The sequence below is a fragment of the Falco rusticolus genome, chromosome 5 (assembly GCF_015220075.1).
Source record: "Falco rusticolus isolate bFalRus1 chromosome 5, bFalRus1.pri, whole genome shotgun sequence".
NCBI classification, from domain to species: domain Eukaryota; kingdom Metazoa; phylum Chordata; class Aves; order Falconiformes; family Falconidae; genus Falco; species Falco rusticolus.
The window spans coordinates 2185050-2202982 of record NC_051191.1 but is presented as its reverse complement, the minus strand read 5'-3'; the positions used below and the strand labels follow the sequence as shown (position 1 = coordinate 2202982).

At 34.0% G+C, this 17933-nt stretch overlaps 1 protein-coding gene across 4 annotated transcripts in view; it reads right to left on the bottom strand.

The window, feature by feature from the left end:
• TBC1D22A (TBC1 domain family member 22A) overlaps positions 1-17933 on the bottom strand; it is a 180182-nt gene that overhangs the window by 109905 nt on the left and 52344 nt on the right. The gene's annotated exons all lie outside the window — the stretch shown is intronic.

Below are 17933 nucleotides of genomic sequence, written 5' to 3'. Positions count from 1 at the left end.
GAAGGAAATCAGACAAAAGGAAACAGACGATTCCCACCTCCCCACCCCAAACCCCTCCCCCCTATACTGGAAAAGCACAGAACCCCAATGATGTCTAATTTATGGAAACTATGTCTTTAACAAAAGTATGTTAAAAGAAATTCACATTTTGCTATGAACTGAAACTTTACCACCTAAGCCACGCTGTTTTATTTTTCAACCATGGCATCTGAATTAATCCATTCTGAAAAGAACACAGAATGTGCTGCCTTGCCAGCTAATTCCCAAAGGCCCCATACACCTGGGAATGCTTTGAATAAATGCTGTAGCTCCCCTCTTGCAGCAGCTCACACTGTCATACTGTATCAAGATGAGAATCAAAGCAGCAACTTTCCCAACCCTGGTTTCTTCTCAAGGAGGGAGTGTGCAGAAGAGATGTCTTATTCAAATTTGACAGAGTATGATATACCAAAGAAGGAATTTCCTCCATTACACAACTGCAAGTTAGCACAGAATAAACAGTAAGAGAAAACCAAGCATATGTAGTATCTTAAAACTCCTCTACTATCCAACCCATAGCTTTGCAGTATGTCATTACAGAAGCCTAAGTACACCTTTAGGTTGTCACGTTTGATTACGCTACCTTAAAGTACTTTATTTGTCAACTGGTAATAACCATGAGCAGTACATATTACAAAACAATTTTAACATACCAGTGATTTTACCACTACTAATAGACACTAGTAGCAGGGTGTTACCAAAGCATTCTTGTTTGCACTGACGTCTATATGTGGGCGTGCATCTTCTAAGGGATCATTGTTTTTGGATTGTGAAATATTTATAGCTGTAGGAGAAGGTGATCAGGTCATGCTAATAAAACATTAGTTCAGATATTGGAAAATCTGGTAAGTAAAACAAAGGATTGCAGCACTGATTCCATAAAATAAAAGTACACGATCTCAGAGGTGGCAGGACTGTAAACAATGCACCAGTAGTCACCAGTGGTTATTAAAGGAATGCCACCTTTGTATTCACATACAGTTTTAAAACCCCAGTTTCTAGAATATCTACAAACAAGTATCCAACATATAGTAAATACCCTAGATAATAAATATAACACTGCCTTGCAAAACAATAGAGTAGTAGACTGCAACAGCATATTTTTTTTTAATAGCAGATCATTTTGTGAGGAGGAAAAAACTCCTTGCCCAATGTCAACAGCATATTCCTCCCAGCAAAAAGGAGGGCAGACTCCCCAGAAGTCATACTCCTCTCCCAGCAATGGAGAGCAAATTATCACAATGCTCTGTTGAAAACAGGGGTAACACGGGCAGTAATTGGGAGGTAACATTTGCCTCCAACACCTTTCTGTTCAGTTCCCATCACTTTCTCTATTAGATTCCCCTCATTTAAGACAGGTTCTAGAACAAATTTGGGTTCGTTGCATTTATTACATCTAACTCCTTCAGAAAAAGCATATTAAGAGAAAAGTTTAACATAATATAAAAGGTTTTTTCATGGTAAAGATGCTTGACTACAATGGAGATAAGGATTAAAGGCAAATAGACCAACATCAAGAAAAAACCCAAAATGTCTAGCAATGAAGAAAACCTCACTAAGATTAGACAAGCAGTTAAGGTGATGTACATTTGGAAAAATTATTCCAGATTGAAATGCCATTTCCACAGCTCAAAAAAGACAACAGAAAGATCCTTCTAAGTCCAGAAAAAGTAGCCAGTGTCAACATGTCCTTTACTAAGTCCACTAACAGAAAAATTAAGACTACTCACAAGACCTACAAAAATACTGAAAATTGTTAGACTTAACGTGGACAAAAAAGTCAATTTAAAATGCAAGTTTCATATCAACATGTGAAAACAATCAGTTATCTACCTACCTACCTCCAACCTGCTGTGCCTTGAGATTTTAAAACAAAAAAAACACCAAAATTTTCAGTAGAGAAGTCCTTTTAAAAAGTTCAGAAATTAAGGATGAATATTCCCAGTAATTTAGAAGAGAAAGACTTTTCCAGACAGAAAAGATGATAAATGATATACCCTCTAAAGCAGGAACAAGTTTTTTGGTATGTTCTACACATTCTTTCTGCTCTAGTTTGGGTGATCCTATAAATCAGAAGATACAGACAGCATTTAGGAACCATCCAATTCTTTCACTAAAAGAATCCATAATCCCTAAATATAATGTCACAGAGTCACAAGCTCAACCATTACAGAAATAAAAATAGCACTCTTAGGAAGTGCTCATCCAGCTTTTTTGATCTGTCTCTCCCTTTGGAAGAGACATCCCAGAACATCATGCTTTTCTGTGCCTTATACCGACTGATCTCTAGCATTTTCATAAACCATTCAAACATAAAATAAGTATTCAGGATTTTTTTATATGTTCTTTAAACATAGTGGGAGCTTATATATTCATATATGTTCATTCCCATTGTGCTTTTCATGCATCCCTAAGTCATCTCTTCTAATGTCAGATAATAAAGTTTTGAAATACAACAAAAAATTAAAAATCAATCTAATTAAATGTGTAAGACAACCCAATTACATCTCAACTGCACACTAGTAGGATCAAATCTGTATAGAACAAGTGTCAAACTTGAGCTTAAAACTCTGCAACTAAATATTTCCAAGAGTAAATTAATTACTTAAGAGATACATTAAAATACATTTTTCATTAGGTCAGCCAAGTAGTATATTTTTATATATGTTATATTAACCGGTACTTTTTGATTTATACCTGGTATACACAGAACACCGAGCTGCACTGTGTGAGCCATCAGACACTAAATCTAATAAAGGTGGCACAGCACCACAAAAGCTGCCAAACAAGCAAGTGCTCAGTGATGTGCAATAGTTTCTGCTGCATCAATTCCCCTTCACTTGCTGCACTTCACTGAGGAAGTTCAAAACTGACTATGAATATCTGAATGACCCTTTTCCACACTAAAGTTGAAATTAAAAAAAAGCCATCCATTTTCACGACAAGCTCCAATTCAGGAATATTTGATTGGCAGAATAACATGCAAAATAACAGTTTATATATGTTTATTCCTTTGTGTAGGCACATAGTGCCAAGTGCTTCTTGCTCCACGCAGTTTTATGGGGAAAAGCAATCAAGTTGTGTGTTACTCTATTTTTATTTTTTTCCAACTTGGGTGAAGAAAAATAACACTAGAGAAGTTTAGGAAAGAAAGAGGGGAAGGGATTTCAGGGCAAACAACAGAAAAAGCAAAACTAACCAACCCAAAAAGTACACGACATTATTTCAATTTTAAGGCTTGTGCTTGAAAACAGAATTGCAAATTCTGGTTTTAGATAACTTTAAATTTATTCTCAATGAATGAAATCTGAATAGACAGTAATACGAAGATTAAATAACAAGAATATGGGGAAAAATATTAGGTCAATGTGTACACCTATCAATATCTGCAGGAAAAAAACATCGCTGCATAAAATTTCCTGATTACAAAGTCTCACAGCAACATTTCTCATTTTCTTCAGTTTCCTGCAGAGATTTTTATCGTGTTATCTATGTAATTGTAGAAGACAGTAAAATAGTTGCCTGGAGGTAAAATGCTGTACCATGGAGTCAATGACATGATGATCTGAATATGCGCATTGTTGTAAGCATTGTATTAACAGTTCTTTACTCATTCCCAGTGTATGCTTCTGAAACTTCCCACAGTGAAAAAAAGAAAGAGTAACTTTTCCTAAACAGCTTTAAATGGATCCACTCCCGAAGGCAGAGACATTAAGGATAAAATGAAAAATAATAATAAAAAATATTACTTACAGATTTATTTTACAAATGTCAGTAGAAAATAAACATGCTAAACAGATGATAATGGCTTGCTGCCATTAAAAATAGGGTTTTACATGAGATTAAGTCTAGTTGATGATTTTGGTGGAAGTTGTTCAAAATGTGAAAATTAAGTTCATATCTGATCTGTCTTTTACATATATTTGATTTCTTCTAAAAAATGCTTGAATTTCACCTTTTCAGTATAGATAATTGGTAAAAACATCTGCCATTACAGACAGATGGAATCATACAAAACAATTTTTTTGCATTAAAGAACTGGAAAATTCTAATTCCAGAGGTAATTTATTAAGATATCATGTCCTGAAATAAAATTAAAATACTTAAAATATATGACATTGTTGAAATGGGTTAATGATATTGCTACAGTAACCAGCAGTCCTCTCAACACATCCAAACAGCTGTCTGTGTCCAACTGTGTTCAAATGCAACCAACAAAAAGGCAACCCTGCATTCAGAATTCCTCTAAATTGCTACTTACACCAACATCAACACTCAGTCTTTGTAAAGTGGGAAAGAAATTAATGTAACTTGATAGTTCTACTGTTTCAGTATACTAAGCAAGCTGATACAAAACATCTCTACAAAATGAAGCGTACATTCTTTCAAAGGCAACTAATTTTTAATAAAACATATGTAATTGGCTTATTAATGTTTTAATTTTAGCTTTTTATCTTGAAACTGTGTCTCAGCACTCAGAATCAGGCAAAACTCAGATAAATTCACTGGAGTGCAAGGTAGGGGACAGAATGGATGATGGTATAAGAAAGACCCAGTGCTAAAGCCCAAAACAGACTGTAAGATCATAAAAAAATTATGATTGTTCTTTACATAAGCAAGATACAACACATAGAAATATTAGGAAGTTTAATTCTCTGAACACCTTTAAGTTGTCCTTTTTTAGCACTAATTTGTGTAAATGTATTTCTCATCTAATGCATAAAACGTCTGACCATATCCTTTAAGTCCAAATTATATAGCTCTTGCAGAGGCGCAAAGAAATCATTCTGACTGTACGTGTGCAGGTACTTATCTGTATAAAGTTTACTTTGTTGTAATCTACTTCAGACATTGCATCTTCTTATGATTGCATGCAGAGGTGCACAATAATATTCCCACATCTAGAAGATCTTACATATTCTAGTTCAAACTCTGTTTTCAAAAAGCCTTACGAAAAAGCTATTCAGTCAGGACATAATAGGGCATTTAAATGTAAATTCTTTCAGTAACAATTACCTAATTAAATATGTACATAAGCACATCAATATCTCTCATTGAAAAAATCCTAATTACATCTTTATCTGATAGAAATAGCTTTTGAGCTGTCAAGGATTAATCACCAAAGTAAAAACTTCCCTTTCTTTGTGATACTGCAGTCACAAAGGCAAAATTAAATCAAATCAAAAGAACTCAATCAACTCATCAGTCCAAGCTTAGGTAAACATCACCTCATTGTATTTCAAATACTCCCCTATTACCAGTCATGTTCTCACATCAGGGTGTATTGTTAACTTGCCTGTTTTACCACTGTTAATAATCCTACACTTGTTTTCAGTTGATATGCCACCATTTCCTTAAGATGCAAAATGAAGCAAGATAAATACCTTTATACATCACTATAATAATGATGTTTTAAATGTTAATCATTTTACTTTATTAATATTAATTCTGTAAATTTTACTGCACATGAAGAATGTTATAATCTATGTTGACCTGGAGAACAAGGTAAACCAGCACCTCAAAAAATACTGTAATCTAGATTACTTTGACCTAATTTTCATGCTCATCAAAATTAACGTATGACCCTGCAAGTACTCTCAATTGTTCTATCACAAAAGAGCATATACTTATTCTCCAATTCCAGATTCTGCATAACGGTAATTAGTAAATCACTGAGACATTACAGTCAGTGGGCCTACACTTTTGCCAGTAAGATTTTTCTATTCAGGCTTTTTCTAGTGTAGATTTCAATGGCAATTTTTTTCCCCCAAAAAAATTAAGTAGTCCAGACATGCCCTTAATTCCTATGCAGAACATATCTAGACAGAAATAGGCCTGGTTTTAAGAATGATAAAATTATTTGCAAAACAGGGACATTGCCAGCTCATGCTGCAAATCAGACAGAAGACATCAGTTCCTCATAGGCTGTGGACAGAGATTACTGCCCAACAACGCAGATACAAGAAAGATGAAAATCAGCTTTACTACTTCAATAACTACCATCGACACAGGGTATGAAATAGAACCAAGTAAACCAGGTGGCACTAACAGGTCTTCGACCCACAGAACATGCAGATGCCAAGCACAAGCCTGGCAACCTTTTACACAGGTGACAAGTATGGCCAGTACAAGTAGTTTACATTTAGAAAACAAGATATAAGCCACATCCTTTGAGTGTGACATTATTGTGAAACAGGAGTCTTCAAAGCTCATGACAGCTGCTCTTAAAACCGTATTTTAGCAACAATGAAGAACACAACATTCAGCACAAATTCTTCTTAAGAGTAATCACTTCAGTAGGGTTGCTGCTGTCAACCAAAACAGATTTCCAGGGAGAAGTGGTGCATGTGATAGCAAATTACAGGACTACTAATTAGCATCCAGTATGCACAATGAGCACAGGATGCTGATGAGCATTTTCTTAGAATGCCTGATAAGGGAGTTTCTGAGAAATCCAAAAGGTGCTTGGAGAATAGGAAATGAAAGATTAAAGTTGAACATGTCTCCCAAATCACTTTTTTTTTTTAATTACCTAGTTTGTGCTTATCATTTAATTTTTTATCAAGCCTATGCATGTGCATACACAAACATGCAGAGCACAGAAAGCAAGAGTGGGGTAAGAGTAAACCATAGCACAGTGAAACAAGTCTAAAGCAAGCCTCAGGAACACAAGTCTGCCTGTGTTAAGGAATGGAACTGATTACAGAGCTATTTCAGAGACAGTCACTCTAGCACTGTGTTTCTAAAATGGAAGAGCCTTCAAAAAGAATCTACAAATGAATGTAGATTTTCAACGCAATTATTTACTGGACAGAGGGAAAAAGCAACTGCATTAAAGGCAAAAATATATTTTTTTAAAAAATAGTCTATGCATCTGCATATGCAGGGTGAATTCTAAAAGCATTGAAAATAAACATTTCTTATCTAAAACTACAAAAAAAAGTCTTGCACATAATTACTTAATATTCAAAGACAGGCAAAGAGAACTCATTTGAACAATCCCATAAACAGTAATATGTTTAATAAATTAGCTGGATAACTTAACCAGGCTAAAGGTTCAACTTTAGCTTGGATAAATATAAAAGTAATAGAAATTATCCAAGACATTTTATGTAAATATAAAAACTTAAAAATTCATATGTTTTTTTCAGTGATGAAAGACTGACAAATTTGCCACTGTCAGGTAAGTTCAGCAACAAGTTACATATGACAGTAACTTTATATAAGTTCACCCACTCATGAAGAAATTTTTACTTTGACCTATTATTGTTCTTGAACAACTAAATAAATTCTTAAAGAAAAATGGATGGCAGGGGAAAGAACTAGTTCTTCAGGGAGACTGTACACACAAGCCTATGATAGTGGATGTCTAATGCAAATCTAAAATACACATTATTGGTCAAATTTTTAATAAAAATGACATGCTACCTTATTTTGTAAGCTCCCACATCATTCATAGCTAATAAAGAAATGCACCTTACAGACTTCTTGCCTTATTTACAACAGAACATAAGTACCATCTATTATTTATACTTATTAACACAACATGCACATACTAATATAAAGCAGCTTATTTGAGAGGAATGAACTCTGACCACACAGGCAACACTACTTCTTATATTGGTTAAATGTTGAGTGCATTCCTTAATTACCTTAATCTACTGTGATTTACAAATTCCTAATGAAACTGCTACACATGCATCTGTGCCACAAGGTTTGCTTTATTCATGAGACTTAGCACTTCTATATACTGTATAGGCATTTATCATTAGATAAAGAAATAACCACACCACATGGTACAACCTCTAGGAAAAAACCCTGTTCCATCTATTCAAAAATAAGAGTATGTCAATTACAGTACAACTGTAATTTAATCTCACAATTAACTAAAGACGGAACATGTAAATCAGTTCAGAAATGTCTTTGACAAGAATACAATTCCTCAGGCAACAGATTTTTTTACAAGTGTTGGGTTTTTATTAAACCTAATGTGCTATGAAAGCATTAAATAATTTCTGTTTCTATGAAATAAAGCGATTAAAACATCTAGAAGAAAAGTTGTTTTGCAAAATTTCCCGTTTTTTAGTTATTGTGCTTAAGCGCTTGATTTTTCACTTTTCTAATTTGTTTTCCAGTTTACAGTAGAAATTAAAAATCTCAGATTTTCAAAATTAAAAACAAGCAAAAAAGCCCCATGATTATGAAAACCCAATTACTTTGATTACTATGATTAAAACAGGTTTGCATTTAAGCTACAAAGCTTATTCCAATTAAAAAAATTCAGCATACAAACTTCTGACAACTGTATTTCAAATGGTTTGAAATATATAAAACATTAACTAACCACATCTCATTGAAAATAAGACAAAGCTGTTTCCAACTTTTTAAGCAGTGATCTACCTAATTTGAAAACCTTCTCTTAGATCTTAAGATGCTACCAATCTATGCAACAGTATTCGAATGTTATATTCCTGACATTTGTACAGCATGTTATCAGTGCTTAATTAATTCTTTCGGCTTTTCTTCCTGTGACTTACTTCATAATAAACACACAAAATTGTGGTTTTTGGGTGCTAAAAGCTATTAAAGTAATTTCCCAGTCTGTTGGAACGTGTGCTTGAGAAGATTTAGATCTGAAAGTATAACCACCTCTGTGCTGCTTCACTATAGAAAGATGATCGTTAATTATAACTATACAGAGACCATGGGGAGAGTAAAACGGATGCACAAGCCAGAACTAAAATATGCTGCTCCCTTTGGAATATGTCTCTCCAATAGTTACATTAACTGTAATTAACTTTCTCCTTCACAATTATTTCAGTTTTACACTTGCAGAAATCTTTTGATAGCTCTTTGATTTCATTTTACTGCTTCCGCCATTATTCAAGATCTTGTTTTCCATTTATTCCCATGACCCAACATTTACAGTTTGTAGTTTCAAATAAAATACCTTTCACTAACCTCTCATGACTTCCTCACAGGACAAGTCTACTGGTTTCTTAACAGCCTTCAAAAGCGAGACAATCACAAAAAGATATTTCAAACTTATCAGAAATGCACTACTAAGATAACATTCATATTATCAAATTAATTTAATTTCTAAAATTCTGGGAGTGTGCATTAAGCATCATGAAATAACACATCTTCTTTAGACAGATGCATTTAAAACTTTAGAAATACACATACAGATGCAAAACAAACTTTAAAAGCAGATAATTAAAATCCACATCAATAATCATATTTATACACTTAAACACATCATCCTATGCACTAAAACAGGACTTTCATTAGCAGAACTTTTATTATATACATGGGGAATAAAAATCCTTTTTTCTCAAGTACTCTTTAGCATACCTTAGAGAAAAAAAACACAAACAGAAAAGCTAGAATACTTGAATAATACAAAGACTGATTTAACAAATCCAAGAGTTAGCTGAAAACATTAAATATTTAGATTTAATCTCTTGTATTTATTATGATGTATTTATACTGATTATTAATGACAAAAGGTTTGACTTTTTTTCTTATGAAAATGTAAAGTAATATTTAATGCAGAGTATAGTTAATTACTAGACCAGAAAAAAAATCCATATTAAGCTCTAAACTGCCCGAGGCACTTGAAGAACACAAGCAAGATGTGGATCTCCGTTTGAACAACAGTATAGAATCAAAGAAAGGTTTGGGTTAGAATGGGCCTTTAAAAATCATCTAGTTCCAACCCCCCTGCCATGGGCAGGGACACCTGCCACCAGACCAGGCTGCTCCAAGCCCCATCCAGCCTGGCCTGGAACACTGCCAGGGATGGGGCAGCCACAGCTGGTCTGGGCAACCTATTCCAGGGTCTCATCACCCTCACAATAAACACTGCTCCAAAATAAATAATAAAAAAATGACATAACCAACAGGACAATTGTTATGACCTCACAGACTTTCTTTGAGGGACCAGAAATGCCTTGTAGTAGTAAAATAATGTCGAATAAACTTTCAGGAAGAACAGTGACAGCAGAGACAACCTCTAGTCTAAGAAGAAATTTTGATCACCAGTTAGCAGAAATAGAAGACAAGCTGGTATAATTATGCGACCTCAGCATTTTTATAACTTCTGTGTTTAATCACAATATAAAATTAAATTAATGAACCCTAAAGGTCTTGAAGACTTCATCTAGTAAAACACAGAAGGTAGCATACTGAGTAACCCAAGCTGGATGATCCCTCCATGAGCTGAAACCACATAGCCAGGAAAAAAAAAGCAACTATCAGAAGCAAGTAATGGAGGATTTGTAGGATGGACATGTATCTTGTCACACCAACTGATTTATTAGGGAGAAGAACACAAGACAAGTTTACAGAATTAAAAACTGCTTTCATGCTCTATAATGAGATATTACCACATTACAGAAACATTCATTTCATTAGAAACATTAGTCCCATTTGAACTTAGAAAATTCTTATTATTTTATAGAGATTTGTTCTATAAGCTCTTATAGCAAAAATTCAAAAGAATTCCTCTGATTCTGTCCATAAGACAGGGTCTGGAAAGTCCCTTCATCGGAAACATCTAAACAAAGAATCCATGCAGCTCCCCCGCAATGGAGTGACATTCGATAAGTTCCCTTCAGACCTCTGTCAGACTTTTTGACTCTCTGATAACATTTCTGGCACCAATATGATTGAAGACATTTTTATTGGTAACTTTCAAGTCTCTACCTGGCTATATATCTAAAATATAAAACCATGACAGTCATCTAAAAGGAGATTTAACTTCCTGGGCTTATAAACTCCTTTCCATTCCTCACGTTTTGAATCTGCTTTTCAAAAAAGTCATCACATCACAACTGCACTACAAATAATAAATGGAGGCTCGGTCATATATTGTAATATACTGATCAATATTCTCAATATACTCTCCTTTCATATGGTATTGAAATGTGCAGACAAAGATTAAAAGAAAAAAAACAAATGAACAACCTCAAACCCCACCTGCTGAAGCCTCTACTCACAATAATGTGGAGAATGGAAGAACAGATAGCAGGAAAACATAGGTTTAAGGAAATGTAATCCAATTATTTTTGCCCTAACAGAAATAAGAAATTTTTGTACTAGAACAAGTTATTATGTTAGGAAGAGTAGGAAAATTAAGGTAATCTTACGGACATAAATTATTCAAAAAACATTTTTATGAAGTAGCAATTATCATTTTTTCAGTTACTATCTGATGCCAACAAAGAAAAAAAATCAAAAATTTTTGTATAATTTTCTCTAGTTAACAACAAGTCAGTCACATACAGCAGCATCTTTAAGATAAAAACAATGAATTCAAATAGTGGGTACCTGGAAGTAGTTACCACCAGTCATCAGAAATTATTAAACCTGATTAAATCCTCTGCCTGACACCTGTCGTACTATCTTTGAGAAAGCAAGTGTATGCTTCTTCAATAGTTGCTCTTACAGCTTTTCTCCATAGCCAAACTTTCTTAATCCCTTTAGACACATTCTTTTCAACCTCGTCAGCCAAACATGGATCAAATATACAGCCAACTGTTGCTTACTACACTTTCAATGAAAAATATTGCAGTATTATAATTAGAGATATCACTGCTCTGAAATACTTATTTAGGTAGGTTAAAAGTGACAGCTGAGACTTGGAGCACATGGGCTTTAGTATGTAGATGCCACTCTGCAAAAGGAAAAGCATTTTCTAACATGACAAGTTTGAAGGACTTGGATATTTTCTTCTCAAGTACATAAAAGTCCTTTCCTTTTATTCGAAGTCCTACAAAAATAATGTTAACATTATTAAAAAAAGGAAAAAGAAAAAAGCGAAGTTCAGGAGTTTTTCTCTTTTTTTTGTTGCTGCTGTTTGGGTTTTAAATCTGTTTTTCCCCTCTCTTCTCCTGAGGAAAGAGAAATTCGCTTTTTAATATCACAGTTTTCCTGTGAAAAAGGAAATGATTTCATAAGAATTCATTTCAGTTTAAATTTAAAATTTAAATTTACCTGAGTAACCTTTAATACAGTCTTAGTCCAAATCCACCACTTTCCATTTTGTCTAACTTGTACATTTATCTTATTAACATATTTGACTCAAAACAACAAAAGTTAGGAAAAGCTTTTAAAACAGGTGAAAGCATCTTTCACCTTTTACACTTCTTTATAAAAATTGGACCACATTGCATCAGATAAGCAAGTCAGGGCAATTACACTGAAGAACTATTCTTAAATATTTTAGTTTCTTTTAGAACATTATGAAATCATAAGCACAAAGGAATAAAGAAAATACTTTCCAAAGTAAAAAGAAAAACTTATTTACTTTTCTTCTTTATCAAATGGAAGCTCATGAGAAAAATTTTAAACCAAACTGTCATCTTGAACTATATTTTGATAATTTGCCCACAAAAGTACGTTGAATACATAACAGTTCAGAACTATAAGACTTTGACAGCATTATCTGAAAATTGTTTGAATAAAAAAATATCATTAATATCTAGACTGTAAGTAGCAATATTATAAATCAATGCAACAATCCTATTAAGATTTAGTAAAACCTATTTCACTCTTTCAAAGTAGAAAACAAACTCTTTCAAATTAGATGCAAACAGGGACAGTTAGAGAAGCTTCATAAAACTTCAGTAGACAAATACAACGGTGACAGTTGTTCTTTCCCCCTTGTCATCCAAACTTAAATTTTAGATAGATAATCGGGAGTATGAAAGAATAAATACAACAGAGAAGTTCATTCAGTAATAAAATTGAAGTATTATTGTTTTTCAGCATGCTGTGGGGTTTGGGCTTTTTCCTTCTGTATGTTTTATGACTCAAAACACACTCAGCATTTTGGTACATGAGCTGAATTCTGACACCACTGGTAACTCTACTAACATAAATTTGCACATATTTGAAGTTTTCTATTAACATGATGATAGACTCCTTGTTAATGACTTCTGAGGGGGCTGGGTTTTGTTTTGTTTTGCAAAGGCATCTTTCACATATACTTTACACACTGGGGTTTTTTCCATTCTTTATTAACATTAAAGACTCTATGCTTTAGTTATTGCCCTTCCTTTGAAGACAATCACAAAACTTAAATCTCTGAAGGGCTAATACACTTCAACATTTCATGGTTTGAGGTTTTTTGGTGGTTTTGGGGGGTTGGTCTGGTTGGATTTTTTTGAACAGAAACTCGTAAAACACTATGCGCAATTAATACCATTACTCAAAATACTAATTTTCTCTCGTCTAGAGAACTACAAAACAGGCAATTAAGCAGTTTGATATACTTACTAGGACAACCTTAATATTTTTTTTTCCCCACTTCTCACAGCAAATATTAACTGTAGCCACAGAATTCTAACTACTTTGGTTTATTCCACTTCAGATAGGAACCTTCTCTAAAGGCACCCACAAAAACTTTTTAGTTAAAATATTCATGTTTTTCCCTGACAGACAGTGAAGCTGAGGGTACCATCCTACTTCATCAACTAACACATGCTTATGAGGTAAATATCCAGTGCTATTACTACTATACTTCTGTAATCAAACTAGAGAAGGTACTTTATCACAGCCCACACTTTATTCAAACTTGCAATATATGCCAGTTCCTGAGAACAGCAATTTCAATTTTGCAATCTGTGTGGTCAACCAAATGGATTTTTGAGAACTTAATTTTGTTTCAGTGGAGGGCATGAAGATGACTGGAGTTATTTTCTCCATCACATCAGTATGATACAACTTCATATGCTAATGTTATAAAGATCTGTGGAACTGCTTTTAAAAAAAATTAAGATTATATGACAGATGTAACATTAAAAATAATTCCATATACGATATGCAAGAAAGGTAGCAAAGCCTCAACTTTGACACCTTTCAGGGGAGTTTTCAGGGGACTAATAAAAGTTGGTGTATCAATTTTTTTTTTTAATTAGCTTTGAAGTTGAAACTAGTAACCAGAAAATATATTTACAGTGTTTGGTTATCACAATTATTGATAAAAACTTGTTCAGTCAGATTCAAATATTTCTCCAATATGTCTATCGGATTTAACCATGCACCCAACTTTTCAGATGAACTGTTATTAATTAGCCTGGAAATCTGACAGTGTATTGAAGACAGTGAAATCAAAACTGAAACACAGAGTTAAAGGATTGATTGTGTAAAACAGTACTGTCTATTGCAAAAAATCACAGCCATTCAAGACAGTATTAGAAGTAAAAACACTAGAAAAGCAAGTTGCCATACCCTACCTACATATGTCTGTTGAGATGCTTTTATGACTGCTCCTTAACTTACTAAGGAAAAAATTAATGGAATTCACAAAGACTTAAAATCAGCATGCAGTTTAATAATACAGCTAAAGCAGTCTAAGAGCTATCTGACATTAAACAGAGATCTTGCTTCTCCCTTCTTCCCTAACACGCTCCTATCCCACATCAGCACTGATGTTGGTCTCTGATCATCAAGATGACAGCAGAAAGTTAAATTACTCATTTTATTATGGGGCTCGTTTCCTGCCAGTTTAACTGAACTGATCCACTTTGCCAGAGAAAAGCCAATACTGACCAAAAGAGAAAAGAGGAAGGCACATTTGGGTTGGAAAAGAGAAAACAAATCTACCTATTTTGACAGCAGCAAGCCCTGATTTAGCTGTGTGATCTAAGCGAATGGCAAGCAAACCCTTTTCTGTCCAACTAAATCTGATTTGGAAACACTCAAATATGCAGATCCACTGTTAAGTTTAAAGAGCAGTGAAACAAAGCTAAAACAGACGGGGTTCACTGACGTCTTGAAAAAAACAATGGGATCTGGAAGAAGTTGAATTCTACACCACATAATCTAGTTCCCACAGTTCCAAGCCCCTACTGGGAATCAAACATATCGAGTAAAATGTAAGTAGCAATATACTACCAACCAGCTACACCAGTTATTTGCAGATGTGTTCTCAGCTGCTCATAATTAATACCTTCTCAAGGTTACTATACCCCAAGAAATGTCGGCACCACCAATTGGGTTGGTACAATTAGTAGATTGGTAACAATCAACTAATTAAATAAGTAAATCACCCAATTTTGACAAAAACCAAATAAGAGAGAGCTTATGCAGACACATTCACTTACGTATTTGATACCAAAGGCCATCACTGACTTCCAGTAGGTTAAGTAACCAGGGAGAAAAAAAAAAGTAGACAAACTCTTATCACTAGCCAGACACACACAAAATGCATACGTGGGTAGAGCTCAGCTATATTCATTAGGGCTTTTACTATGATAACTACCTGAAAAAAATAGCCCTTAATTGAAATGGTTATATAACTCTAACCCAGAACAAAGCGCTGATTACAGGATTGATCAAACTGCAAGTGAAAAATTAATATTCCAACAAATTATCTGAAAGATAAATTGATAAAATAAAGATAACTGATTAAATAACTAAACACATAAACAAAAGGATCAAAAGATTAAAGGTAATTCATAGTTCACTGGTCCCCTATCAATCAATTCTCTCCATTCAAGCCCTTTAGACATATTTGCCCTACTTCATGCCCTTTCATTCCCCAACTCTTCAAAACCTAAGCATGAGATATCCTCTTTAATACTATCCAAATTTTCCTTATAGTTGTTTGCAATGTCTCCAAATGTACTGCTTTATTACATGCTGCAGTATATTATGGCAAGCACTGCCAGTTGACAATTCAAACAATTCACTGCTAGTTATTTTCACATGGATTCTCCTCCTTAAAGTGAACAGAAGGATGTAAAATAGTATGATTTCTTTGCCCAATTAGGCCTGAAGAGGTATATTATATATTAGTAAAGAAAATTGCTGGGATATTGTGAATTATTCATTTTTCTTAAGACATACATAAAAATTTAAAAATATAATCCAGCCAAGTGCTTCAAAAGAATGCTAAGGTTTTATTAAGGCGCTAAAAATGAGGTCTGTATTTTTATTTCCTTTGATGCAATGTAATTCACCTGGAAGAACTGTGAGGGTTTTTCACTACAATGACTCAAAATATTTAAATAAATAGAGAAAATAAAAATAAATCAAACAAAAGTCTTCTGAATTACAGAAGGATATGCATGCATTTGAAAATGATTACAAATTGCAGTGACTTAAAACTGGGGCAATTAGTACATTCTGCATGAAAAGAATGGCTGAATTCCAACTAAGGAATCTGATAGGTGGCATAAAATAGATGATGCAAGGAGGAAATGAGACCTATAAAAGGATCTCAGCAAACTCCTAAATAAAGCAAAACAAGCCAAATCGTAAGAAACAGGATAAAACGTGATTTAGCTCCACAAAGTCTATTTAATAATGAGTTCAGAAACACCCTGCTAGGACTCTCTTTCAGCACCTATCATTTCCAGCTGCTTTGCCACTGCAGTCAAAATCAGTGCTGCCACACAGCAAGAAGACTGGTACAGAAGTATCAAGTCCTCAGCACTGGGGACAGGCATGACACAGGTCTCTGCTTGCTTGTGGACCTTCTTCACCTGTTCCATGGTGCAAAGCAGGAATCATGAATGTGTGAAACCAAACTCAAATGGTTTTTATCTTACTCATCACAGTCTTCCCTCTCTTGAGCTGCTCAGCACCACTTTCAAAATACATCCACTGGACAACAGACTGGCCCAACAGGATGAGAGTGGGGAAACATAGTCCTAGAACCTGAAAAAGTGAGTGGCAGTTATCTCAAAGCCAGCTAAGATAACATTGAACAGTTTCTGCATCATTTTAGTCCATGCACACATACATATATATAACTGTAAGAGTTTCGTAACATGTGAAAGCAGAGTGCTTTGAAGACAAATGACAGGTAAATCAAAAGTTTTAGATCACCATGCAGCTCGTGTATGTTGCAGATCTTTTACAGAGGAATGCATATGATGTTTTCTGGAGTTACATAGAAGATTGAAATGGATTTTCAGTATTTTCAAGACTTGAATTCAAGTTTTGTGTAAGCTCTCTTCATTGGTTGCCCATCCAAATATCAGATAATATTCCATTCCATTATTAAAGAATATTTCATAGAATATTGTTCATGTTTATGAAAATTTCAGTCAACTTGACTAACATCATGAGTAATAATATAAAAACTCATGGAAATTATTAAGAAGCAGCACTGAAATATATTTGTGTATGTGGAAATTACTGGTGATTTGCATTAAGAAGAGAATTTAATGTGATCAAATGGAACTTGTGGCACTGAATTTTCATATGACAGAAGAGTGATTTAAATTATTTTGAATAGCTTTTCATGACAATTTTACAATGGTTTTAAAAAATTGGGAAATAATTTTCTTAATACTTTTACAACTTGCAAGAAAGTGTTAAAATGTCAGTTATGCTTCACGTCAGTGTTTTTATGCAAACTGAATTTGTGTAAGTTACTTAAATGATTTCTAACAAATGTGTAAATAAAAAAAAATTTAATACAGTATTGTTCAAAAACATGCATTTGTTTAAACAAAGAAAAGCACTGAAACACTAGAAATTTGTTACAAAGTGTAATGCCAAAATCATCAGAAAAGTTCAAGAGCATACAACAACTGCAAATAAAAGCTTTTCATCTCTCAAACTGAAGAAGTCATTCATATTCCAAATCAATCTTGTCCTAGGAGGTTTTCCAGTGTTTCTTTCCTGGTAAACCAGGAGACAGCAAGGATGGCCCTATCAGTCTCCAGCCACTTGAAGGGCCTGGGAGAGGGAGAAGCATCCAGTTAATACAGTTATAGCTCCTTGTTCATATTCCATTTCACCAAAACAACTTGCCATTCTTTCAGGTTTCACTCAGTCTCATCTAAGAATATCTAAGAATGTTACATCTTTTCCACTTATCTCCTCAAAACCCCAATGCATGAGCCCTATTTGTAGTTCTCCAAGGACTAGCGAAT